Source organism: Phyllostomus discolor, chromosome 4, assembly GCF_004126475.2.
Source record: "Phyllostomus discolor isolate MPI-MPIP mPhyDis1 chromosome 4, mPhyDis1.pri.v3, whole genome shotgun sequence".
Lineage (NCBI taxonomy): Eukaryota > Metazoa > Chordata > Mammalia > Chiroptera > Phyllostomidae > Phyllostomus > Phyllostomus discolor.
The window spans coordinates 49,396,354-49,408,837 of NC_040906.2; the positions used below are offsets into that span (position 1 = coordinate 49,396,354).

Genomic DNA, 12,484 nt, shown 5'->3' on the forward strand with positions numbered 1-12,484 from the left:
CTTTGATCCTATGGACATCTGACTAGTTAGCATGGAACCAGGCTGGAATTTCCTTCCTTAGTTGCACTGAGTATAGCCTACTAGCTGGGAACAAAAGGGGGGAAAATAGTCTCAGGGAATAATATATCTGTGTCCCTCCCCAAATGCCTTAGTGTTCTCTATTTGTCATCTTGATCTGGAAATCAAAGTTAAATTCCCTCTGTCTGGAGACCTGAACATTTCTGGTATTATTAATGGGAAAAGTACCATTTATTACTGAGTTCCATTTGGGGTTGGGACTGTGCTAGGCCTTTCACATGAACCATACTTAATCTTTAGAACAACCCTACGAGAAAAGTGCTACTATTATTTACATTTTACAGATGAGGAAAACTGAGGCTTAGAGTTAGACTTGCCTAACATGCAACTTGTAAGTAGTAGTATCCAGATCAAAACTATTTTTTCTTTTCTTTTTTTCATTTTTGGTCCTCTTATACATCACAATCCCACCAGTTCTTTTGTCTCCACATGAATGAGAACAACCCACTTAACATTAAATAGAGGGTTAGATAGCTGTTTGGTGTACTTAACAGATAATATGGAGGTACAATGACCATTAGTGCTATGTGATGTAATTATATTTTCAAGTTAGGATTCTCCCTCAACCTAGATCATATGCCTCCCCCACCCCTATCCTGTTTTCTCTGTCCTACTGTAGACTTCCTAAATGTCTGAAAAAACCCTTAAGAGACTGGACTCTCCAGGTCTCAGTTCCAGCTCACTGTTGCACAGCTGACAGTTAAATTATCAAGCCTGACTTTGCCACTGCCAGTTTATTCTGATGCCTGTGACCAACTTTCTGCTAACCTAGAATCTTGGTATGCTGAACCATTATAACTAATTCCTTCCTCAGAACTGACAATAGTGAAATAAACTTGCTACGATTTTCCTGAAAATAAGTTATGTGCAGATGTAGTAGTCATATCAGCAAAGATTGATTTTTTGTTGTTGTTGAAGTAGTGTCCCATGTTATTAAAGAAGTGTCACAATGTTCTTTAATGGTATCTTTAGACATTTGTTATAGACACAAAATGTTTTCAAAGTAAAATATGTTATATATTTGATGGTATTAGATACTAAGAAAAACAAAGTAAGGAAAGAGGATTTTAAGTGTTGGGGTACAATTTTAAATATACAAGAAGAGGCTTCACTGAGAAGTTGAAGTTGAATAAAGAACTGAAGGAGGTAAGGGATCAAGTCATGGAGGTTTTTGGGCACAGAGGCAACAGCAAATTCAAGGGCTCCAAAGCCAGTGGGGCCTGTGTTTCTGAGTTCTTTCATCCGGTATCCGCCTGTATCGTATACTTTACCTTTCCTCTTTGTGTAACAAGTGACTTGTCCCTGCCAAGGCAACCCTTTCACTTGCACATTAAATTTGCTCCCCTCTCTCATGTAGGACTGCGATCCTGCTGTCACGTCCTGTCTTTTCTGTATCACGTTTCCTCTCTATTGCTTTGTTCTCATGGCCATGCAAGTGTGGTTAGTGACCCCCTTCAACTACTGTTCTTTTCTGTGTTCCCGAAATTGAGGAGACTGTTTATACTATCTCCACTCCTTCATATTCCCTTCTTCTTCTTCTCCTTCTCCCTTCTCCCTTCTTCCTTCTTCTTCTTACTTCTTTTCAACTCCAGTGAGGCTTTGCTACCAAAAGAACTTTTTAAGAGTGCTGTTGTCCAGTCCAGTGACCTCCATGTTGTCAGTTGCTCCTTTTTCACCACTTTGTTTAGTTAAACATTAACTTACTATATCTCTACTTATTATCAGTTTTTCCCTACTAAAATGCAAGTTCTATGACAGTGGGCACATGAGTGCTCCTCAATATTTGTTGAATGAGCAGGTGAGTGATGCCCCACACCTCCTTGTCCATACCTTATACGCCATTGTCCACCTGCCTGATCCCCCACCCCAAGACTAAATGTCTAAAAGTTGAAATTACTGAGTCAAAGGGTATGCATATTTTAAAAGCTTTTGTTACTTGTTACTAAGCTGCCTCCATAACCAAAACATACTGTTAATATTGTTTGTTTTTAAGGCTTTAGCATTTATTGCAAACATCTCTTAAATATTGTACTTTTACCATTTTACATATTTATTCTTTTCCTAGATTGCCAGGATCAGATTATGTATGCCAGAATTCTAATGTAACTTGAGATTTCATACTCGAATGTTCTGTCAGAGCTGGCTACTAGAAGAGAAAGGGGCCACCTGAAGTTTTGTGTTCCCAGAGTATTGGAGACTTAGAATATCACGGAAGCAGTATTACTGTCTTTAGTAAAGAGTTTTAGCCATTATGCCACATCCTGATGTCTTATCTGAGAAGTAACATATTTACTAGAGGTGTTTTCTTTCAGATTGCTGCCCCAGTCAGAGGTCAAGTACTATGGTAACTACACTTTTGCTATTTGAAGAAACAGCATTCACACACGTACACACACATCTGTATTCTGATTATATGGCTGAAATTCTGATGCTGGACTTAAAGCTGAGTAGTCTGGTTTTATTTACATGTTCCCAGTATTTTGTACTCAAAATGTAGGCATAGCTATTGATACGAATAAAAATGGGCACCTTTAGTAATTATGGTAGTGTTATACTGAATGTAAAGTTGTGTGCCATATGACTTACATTTAAAACAAAGTATATTTTATTATGTAATCTTTAGATTTTTTCCCCTTTATTGAGAGATATGTTTCTAGTATTGTTAATTAGCTAGTAACTGCTGTTTTCAATGTACTTCAATTACAGTACGTTGGTTGATTATATGTTATAAAATAAACTTAAGTTTACCCTAGGCTGCTAAACTCAGTAGTTGTATATTTGCTTATTGTTAGAACAGGTTTTTGTACATTTTGGGAAGGAAGGTGAAGATAAAAGTAAAAAAGATACCAAGATATTTCCTCTTTTGTTAAGCTTTCTCAGTAAATTAATCTTTTTCCATTTCTGGTTCTCACTGGCAAATAAAAGGGAAGCTTAGATACTAATCCAGAATGTTTCAGGACCATGGAGTTTTTGAATTATAGCCATCACTACTATCTAATCATGAATAGCAAACATTTATTATTAAGTACCTACAATTTTGGATGTAAAGCCATAAGGGCTAGGTTAGTAAATGCATAACTAACATTAAGACAAATTAAGACAAATGATGGAATTAAGACAAATGATGGAATTTGTAACTCAGAATTAGTCAAGTAAATCTTTGTATTACAAGGGGGATGTCATTATAGGACACCTATTTTAATGTTAGCAATAGAAATGTCTATATAGCCTTTATATATAGGCCATCCTATATGAGTCTCTTTCTGTTTTATAGCTAATTGAACAAAAATATGTATAGCCTTCATAATTATTGATAGCGAAGAATTTTAAGTATTCCTCAGTTAAGATAGAGTACACACGAAATAGCCTTATAAACCAACAAAGATATATATTTGGGTATCCAGCATGTGGGCATGAAGTTTGGAGTATTTAATAAACTTAACTCAGATTTATGAAAATGTTCATGCATAACTATTTGGAGAAGTTTTTGTTTATTTAAACTTTGATGTACTAATTGTCAGCAGTTTTTCACAATGATGTTAAACTGAAGCAATTAAATTGCACTTTGAGAATTTGGAGTATTACTGAGAATTTCATTAGTTTTTTTTCTGATTCCCTTCGTTGTGTTTTAGGCCCCTGGATATGAGTAAAATAAACTACTGTTAAATAACAAAATGTCAACCAAGTAAAATTTAAAGGTCTTATTGGCTTTGTTAAATGGTTTATAAATTGGGCAGTATTCCATCTCGCAAATAAAAAGGAGCTCCATCTAGCATAAAAAAGGAAATATGTTTAAAAGTGGAAAGGGGGCAGAAAAAAAGAAGTTATTAGCAAAGAATGTATTGTTTCAGGCACAGTTGCCCTCCTAAAGGAAACGGAAGGGCCCTTTGGACAGATTATCTGTCTAGCCCTCACCAGGTAATTCCATGTTGAACGGTAAGGTTGCATTCTTGGAAAGCTGAAACTGCAATTAGGTTAAGTCTTAAGTCTTGGTTTGCTAATGTGCATAAGTTACTCCATTTTGGGGCTGTTGTCTCTCTGTCTTTTTAACAGATTTTTTTTTGAGAGTGAGAGAGAGACATCGATTTGTTGTTCCACTTATTTATGCATTCTTTGGTTGCTTCTTTTATGTGCCCTGACTGGAGAGTGAACCCACAACCCTAATGTATCAGGAGACACTATAACCAATTGAGCTACCCCACTAGGGCCCTGTTATTTCTTTTTATACTATTGTACTTATGGTTAAAAATGGAAACTGTATGAATGAATATGTACATACAATTTTTTTGTTATTTTTTAAAAATTTAAGCATTATTCTTGGTTTAAATTTGTCACATAGATCATAAACTAAATGAATACAAAATAAGACAAATAGAGCTTAATGTTAAGGCTTCTTTCTTAGTCTACTCCTCTATACTTCCTGGTAGAAGTGGAAAGTTTGAAAGTAAGAAATATTCCCAAGAAGGAAAGTTTAATAATACTGTCTTTGAAATAATTGTTAAATTGCTTATTTTCTCTTTATAAACTTGTACTACTTTTCAAAAGTCAGGAGTTTATCTAGTTTGTACCAGTTTTGGGGAACCAGTTCTACAACATATAATACTTTTGCTATCTTCTCTTTTTGTGATTAGATATTTAAACCAAAAATGAATCTTACCACTGTTTTTTTTTAAGATTTTATTTATTTATTTTTAGACATAAGGGAAAGAGAGGGAGAGAAACAGCATTGTGTGGTTGTCTCTCACATACTCCCTACTGAGGACCTGGGCTCCAACCCAGGCATGTGCCCTGACTGGGAATCAAACCAGCGACCCTTTGGTTCACAAGGCTGCTGCTCAATCCACTGATCCACATCAGCCAGGGCAAAACCAAGCATGATTCTTAAGATATTAAGCAGGAAATAAAATATATGTATTTGACTGGGAATATACTTATTTTATAGGTTCAGATAAAGATAGTTTAAATTAGCTGGCACAATTTATACAGAAAGTAACAGTTTAAGCATATGAAGTGTGTGTATGTCTGCATCTCTAATTTTGTCTTAAGGATGTTGAGTATTAAAATTTTTCTTGCTCATGAAATGATTAAATTTAGACTTTTTTCCAAATCACTGAGGCTTTGTACTGCTGTTTGTTTATAGTGTTTCTTTGTGGAAGGAGGTGGATTCATAAATTAAAATTGGCTTAGTTCAATAGTCATTAACTATATAAAGACACTAGGTGGTCTTATTTAGAAAACCATGTATATTTCCATGGTCCATTATATATTTGAGGTTATGCAAAAATAGTTAATATTTATGTTCTGATTTTTTAAAAAATATCATCTGCTTTGAATTGATTTAGTAATTTATAGATTTTTTTTAAAGATTTTATTTATTTATTTTCAGGGAGGGAAGGGAGGGAGAAAGAGAGAGAGAGAAACATCAATGTGCGGTTGCTGGGGGCCGTGGCCTGCAACCTAGGCATGTGCCCTGACTGGGAATCGAACCTGCGACACTTTGGTTAGCAGCTCAAGCTCAGTCCACTGAGCTATGCCAGCCAGGTGTGTGATTTATAGATTTTAGCTTCATTGTTTTACCAGTGTTTAGTTTATTCTTAAAGTTCATTTAGCTCTTCATTGGGAACTGTGTTTTGATTTGATTAGTCATATGCCACTAAACATTTGTAAATACTGAAATAAATACCTAATTTTGGTTTATATGTGTAATTCTGAAAATTATTTATTTAATGAATTATTGCATGTAGTTGAATTTTCAAGTATGAAAGGGTTTGGATAAAAACTTCTTAAGTGCATTTATTAGCAGTTTGAAATGTACAGCTTTTAATGTGATTGAATCCAATATTTTAAAGAATTTTGAAATCATTAGAGAATTAGTTGAATTTGGGAATAGTCAGTGACTTTTTGTAAATTAGAATTTTGAAACCATTAGAGAATTAGTTGAATTTGGGAATAGTTAGTGACTTTTTGTAAATTAAGTATTTGTTTAAGGTCTGCCTTTCCCTCTTAATTGGTATTAACTTCCTGAGGAATGTTATTTTCTGTTTAAGCGCGTCAGAGGTTGCCCAAAATTTAAGAGATTCAAATGTACTTGATTTTATTAAACTGACTGACTTTGTCAAAATCTATTGCCATTTGCTTATGGTTTCTGGCTTTTGCAAGCAGAGAATAATAGTGTACTTAAATGTGATATATGCTGACTTTTAAGAAACGTATTTGTTCCAAACAGTCTAAGAAGCACAGGGATACATGTCAATATTCAGAATTCATATTTTCCTTGAACAGAAGGTTGTGATAAAATGGTACATGGTGTGTTTTCATTGCCTGTTGAAAGACTTTTCATGCAGTTAAAATAAGCATTTTGATGGTGGTTGAATTAAGAGTTTTTGTCAGTCTCTTCTCATCATGGATGATTAGACTAAAACGTCTGCTTGTCTTGACTTGAGATCACCACAGCTTCAGATAACATGCTTTGTGATTGAAGGTCGAAATATTTTGAATTCTAATAGGCTGCCAGATGAATTACTTGAAATAGACTGTAAAATTTCAAGGCTTCCTTTTCCATCTGCTGTGAAAAGAACCATTGGGAATGGTTGAGCTTGATGATCATAGAATTACTGGATGGTGATTCTAAAACCCTCAAAGGGAAGTTGCTATGGAGATCTAGTTCCAAACTGTGAAATGATTCACCTTTGAAAGGCTGCAGGGTCTGAGAAGCTGAACACATCATTGTTCAGGTGGTCATTGGTTAGGAAATTGCTGGTGCCTGTGTAATCAGCACTCCTGTGGTAGTTAACGATCTAAAAAGGTTTGTTCTGAATGATGTGGGACAACAGCAGTGTGCATAAGATGGCTTCTCTCAATCATGGTTTGCTCAGCCTGGTGCTTGTAAAAATACAGTGAACTAAATAACACAGAAATAAACTGCTTTATTGAAGAAAGCTTTTGAAAAACAAAATTTTGCATTGATGAGTTTGACATCTGAAACAAAATGGTTCCTTTTGAAAATAAGTTTGTTGCAAAAGCATGCTTTGTTTTCATTGTTTTAATACATTCTCCATCTTTTTGTAATAAGAAGCTCTTTATCTCTCTAGGTCTGGCTTACTTTGGTGAAATTTTCAGCTTTTAATATCTTAAGTACTGAGTGAAGAGTTTCTTTGCATAGCCACAGAACACATGAGAAAGTGTTTAGAAAAGCTCCAAAGTATAGGGAAGGGAATCTAGGAAAGTTAATAAATCATTAGGAGTAGCATGTTTTTCCCCCTCATTATTAATGAATAATGAAAATTGTTCCCCTCAAATTTTCATTATTCGTTATTTGTGACAACATATTATAAATTGATATTTTAAATAACTTTTTCTATTTTTACTAACTTAAATTATTATCACCTTTCACTTTCTTGTAGAAACCTGAGACCCAGAATAATTTTTGAAATTTTATGTTTATTTTACGATTTCATGTTCTTGTTTTGAAAATAAGATTTTATTTTTCAATTACAGTTGACATAGAATATTACATTACTTTCAGGCATACAACCCAGTGATTGGGCATTTATATAACTTACTAAGTGATCACTCCAATAAATCTAGTACCCATCTGACATGATATATAGTTATTACAATACAGTGTAGGGCAAAAGTGGTTTTACAGTTACTGGTATGGAAAATAATACAATAATTAGTAGATAATAATATAAGAATAAACTGTTTTGTGTACTCAAAACTGTAAACCTACTTTTGCCTCACCCTGTATTATTGATTATATTCCCTGTACTGTACCTTACATCCCCATGACTATTCTGTAACTACCAATTTGTAGTTATTAATTCCTTCACCTGTTTCACCCATCCTCCTGACCCCTTCCCACTAGCAACCATCAAAATCTGTATCTATGAATCTATTTCTGTCCTGCTTTTTCATTTATTTATTTATTTATTTATTTTTTAGATTTCACATATAAATGAATTCATCTGGCATTTGTTTTTCTCTATCTGAATTACTTCACGCCGTGCAATACCCTCTAGGTCTGTTCATGTTATTGCAGATGGAAAGATTTCATTCTTTTTGTGGCTGAGTCACATTCCATTGTATATACGTACCACTCTTCTGTCCCCATTCATCTATTGATGGACACTTAGGTTGCTTCCATATCTTGGCTTTTGTAAATAATGCTGCAATGAACATGTCTTTTTAATTTGGTGTTTTGGTTTTCTTTGGATAAATACCCAGAAGTAGAATTCCTAGGTCCTTCTTTGCCTCTTGTTATACTTTAAAGTATGTTTTGTCTTATATAAGTATTTTACCCCAGCTTTTTTTTCTCATTTAAATTTTTACAGAATATCTTTTTCCATTCCTTTACTTTTAGTCTGTATGTGTCTTTCAATCTGAAATAAGTCTGTTGTAGACAATATGTAGGGATCTTGCTTTGTTATCCACTTAGCCTCTATATGTCTTTTGTTTGGAACATTTAATCCATTTACATTTAAAGTAATTATTGATAGATATGTATTTTCTGCCATTTTATTAATCATTTTGGTATTTTTCTTTTTGTTGAAGAATACCCTTTAACATTTCTTGTAATACTGGTTTGGTGGTGATGAGCTCCCTTAGCTTTTTCTTGTCTGGCAAGTTCTTTACCTGTTCTTCAGTTCTAAGTGATAGTTTTGCTGAGGAAATTAATCTTGATTCTAGATCCTTGCTTTTCATCACTTTGAATATTTTTGCCAGCTGCTTCTGGCCTGCAAAGTTTCTGTTGATAAATCAGCTGAGAGTCTTAAGGGAGCTCCTTGGTAGGTGACTGACTAACTGTTTTTATCTTGCTGCTTTTAAGATTCTCTTTGTCTTTAACTTTGGCATTTTAATAATGATGTTTTTTGGTGTTTGGATTGTGTGAGCTTTCTGTGCTTATATGTTTATTTCCTTCTCCAGGTTAGGGAAGTTTTCCATCATTTTTTTTCACGTAGGTTTTCAATTCTTTGCCCTTTCTTTTCTCCTTCTGGCACCCATTTGATGTAAATGTTGGTATGCTTGAAGTTGTCCCAGAGCTCCTTAAACTGTTCTCATTTTCTTGGATTCTTTTTTCTTTTTGCTGCTCTGGTTGGGTGTTTTCTGCTTTCTTACCTACCAAATCTCAGGTTTGATCTTCTGTTTTATCTACTATTCCACTGTTGATTCCCTGTATTTTTCATTACAGTTATTGCATTCTTCATTTCTGACTGCTTATTTTTCATGTTTTCAATCCCCATTTTTATGTTCACTGTCTCTTTGTTGAAGTTCTCACTAAGCTTATCTACTTTTCCTCTAAGTTCTTTGCATATCCTTATAACCAGTGTTTTGTTTTTAACTGCATCTGGTAGATTGCTTCTCTCCATTTTGTTTAGTCCTTTTTTTTAGGAGTTTTGTTGTGTTCTTTCATTTGGGACATGTTTTTTTGTCTCCTCAGTTTGGCTGTCCCCTTGTGCTAGTTTCTATGTATGAGGTAGAACTGCTATGTTTTCTGGTCTTGGAAGAGAGGACATGTGTAGCAGGTGTCTGGTAGGGTCCAGTGGCACAGCATCCTCACTTCCCCAAGCCGGGAACTCCAGGTGTGCCATCACCTTTCATGTGGGCTGTATGTACTCTCCTATTGTAGTTGAGCCTTAATTGCAATTAGCAAGTCAATGGGGAGCATTTACCCCCAGGCTTTTAGCAGGAGCTGTTATTCTAGGGTTGATCCTATAGAGCAGGACTGTTTTGGCTGGGCTCTTGTGTCTGCCAAGACTGCCCCTTGAATGTGTTACTGATGGTGATGGTTGGGTGGTGCTCCAGCGTGGTCTGAACCTGTGCACTGGGCGCACTGGCTCTGGGACCTCCTGGGAGTTGCAGGCCAAGGACAGCTGCCACCTATGCTCTGCCTAGGGCCACACAACACAAGCAACAGAGAGATCTCCAAATGGCTGCTACTTTTGCTGGGCCTGCTGGTGCCAAGGAGAGGCCAATCAGCTAACCAAGGCTGACTGCCACTAGTGCTGTGCCTGGGGCTATTTAGCAAGAGGTGTAGCGGGTACAAGGAGCTCGGATGGTGCTTGTTTGGGGTTTATGAATCTTTTTGTTTTAATTCTCACATGATGACATGCTTCTGATTTTAAAGATTTTCATTCATTCATTCATTCATTCATTCATTTTAGTGAGGAGAGGGAGAGAAAAAGAGAGGGAGAGAAATGTCATGTGCAAGAGAAACATCAGAGAAAGGGGAAGGCAGGGATAAAGAGAGGGAGAGAAACATTGATGGTCGCCTCTTACACATGCCCTGACCTGGGACCGAACCAGTAACCTAAGCATGTGACCTTACTTGCTTGGAGTTGAGCCTCCAAACAAGTTGAACCTGCTTACTTGGAGTTGAACCTGTGACCTTTCGGTTTACAGGACAATGTCCAACTAGCTGAGCCACAGCAGCCAGGGTAGGTTTGTAAATCTTTGAAAGATTTTAGGAAAGTCTGCAGAATGAGCCAAGACAGGCCATTTTTATGGAACGGACACTGGAAACAGCTAGGATGGGCCCACAAGGTGGGAGGGGGTGGGGGTCTCTTGATGACTTCTTAGGATTTTTAAAAAATACTCACCTTGGTTTTTAACCAGACTTCTTCACTTTTTCTTTTTTGGTTGCTTTAGTAATTACTGTCTACATTATTTTAACAGATAGTGTATAGATGTATTTAAGTTACTTATAGTTTATATGCTTTGTATTGTGTCACTTTCTATAAAATATAAAAACCTGAAGTATATAAGCATGTATGTCCTTCCAGTCCTTTATGCTGTATTTGTAGTATGTAATACTGTATATATAAAGCCCCAAATTTTCAAAATTAAGATGTCACATAACATAAAATTAACAGGTAATTTTATGTCATTTCATTGACAGGTAATAAATCCCGGAAAAAAACTTTTGCTTTAAACATATATTTGTATTATAAAGAAATCAAGAGGCATAAAAGGAACAAAGGTGGTCTTGTGTTTACCCAGATTGTTTGCCATTCCTGATGTTTTTGACTCTTTTCTGAGAACCTGAGGTTCTATCTAATAGTATATCTCTTAAATTTGAAGACTGTTCTTTAGCATTAATTATAGTGCACGGCTGTTGGCAGTGAATTCTCTTAGTTTTCATTCATCTGAAAATATCTTTATGTCAGCTCTATCCTTTAGGAGTATTTTCACTGTATATAAAATTCTTGGTTGACAGGTTTTTGGTTTTTCTCTCTGCACTTTAAAAATGTTGCACTCTCCTGGCCTTCTTAGTTTCTGATGAGAAGTCAGACATTAATTGAAACCTTTTTCTTTTGCTGCTTTTACAATTAGCTCTTCACTTTTTTTTAACAGGAGAAAATCAAATTTTTAATACATGTGCATGGGGAATTTGCATAAGCACGAAAATTCCAAAGACAATGAGGCAACACTAGGTATATATGACATTTTGGATAAAGGAGCAAAAGTGGGTGTGAGTGGGGGGGTGTCTTAGATTTCAGAAATATAAACAAGCAATTCGCAGGTAGTTGAGGAAGAGTAGAGTATTCCGCAGGCAAATTCTTGCTAGGTGACTCAGGTATAGTGGGACACAGTGGAAAGGTGGTAAACATGCTTCTGCTTGCTTGGAGTCTTCCTGTCTAGTTCTTTAGGTGGTTATGTTAAGGTTCCCTTACTGAAGTAGGTTTTTTCCATATGAATCTTTTAGGCAGAAAAGGAGAGAGTCAAAAGTTCTTTCTGACTCTTTTTTTTCTTAATAACCAGCTCAAAATCAAAGGCAGCTTTAGTTTTGCAAAGCTTTGGTCCCCTTCAGTATCCAGAAATTGAAAGTAGCTACCACTGTTCAGCTGGGTCCAAAGGTAGAAAGCCAGCACCTCCTAAAATGGTCATGTCCTTTCTGTGGCCAAGCCCTTTTGACCCTGTTACCTGAGAATGCGAGTGTTTATGCACAGGAATGTGTTTATATGTTATATGTGTTGGCCTTTCTCTCTTGGTTTGGCTTCTTGAAGGTCCTGTCAGTATAGAAATAAGTTCTGATAAGTCAAAAAGCCTATGCTTTTACATTTTTGGAGAGTGATCAGGAATGAAGTTCCCAAAAACCTGGACCAACTTTGATTTAGACTTGGGTGGAAGACCTGCATGATTTTACATTCCTGAGTATTTACTGTTCACAGTTTTCAGGGCATGACTTGCTTCTGGCATTAGACCCATCTGTATAGAGCAGAGGGATCAGCCAGCCATCTTCAGATCAACCCCAACATTATCTTTTTCTGTGTGTGTGTAGGAGAGAGGGATCACAAAACTGTTTTGAGGACTGTGACAGAAATAAAAATCATGGTGGTCCTCAGATCTCGAATGCAACAACTGTTTGACATTTGTGTCTTACTTCTGCTATTGTGTCTGCCCCTGA

The 12,484-nt window shown here is 35.9% G+C and overlaps 1 protein-coding gene and 1 long non-coding RNA gene across 2 annotated transcripts in view; both read left to right on the forward strand.

Annotated features, from left to right (window-relative positions):
* The window catches only part of OLA1 (Obg like ATPase 1), a 160,468-nt gene that overhangs the window by 46,827 nt on the left and 101,157 nt on the right, over positions 1 to 12,484 (forward strand).
* On the forward strand, positions 544 to 4,764 carry LOC118500076. The gene is made up of 3 exons (XR_004902606.1): positions 544 to 554; positions 1,874 to 1,876; positions 4,418 to 4,764. It is a non-coding gene; the product is annotated as an uncharacterized LOC118500076 (long non-coding RNA).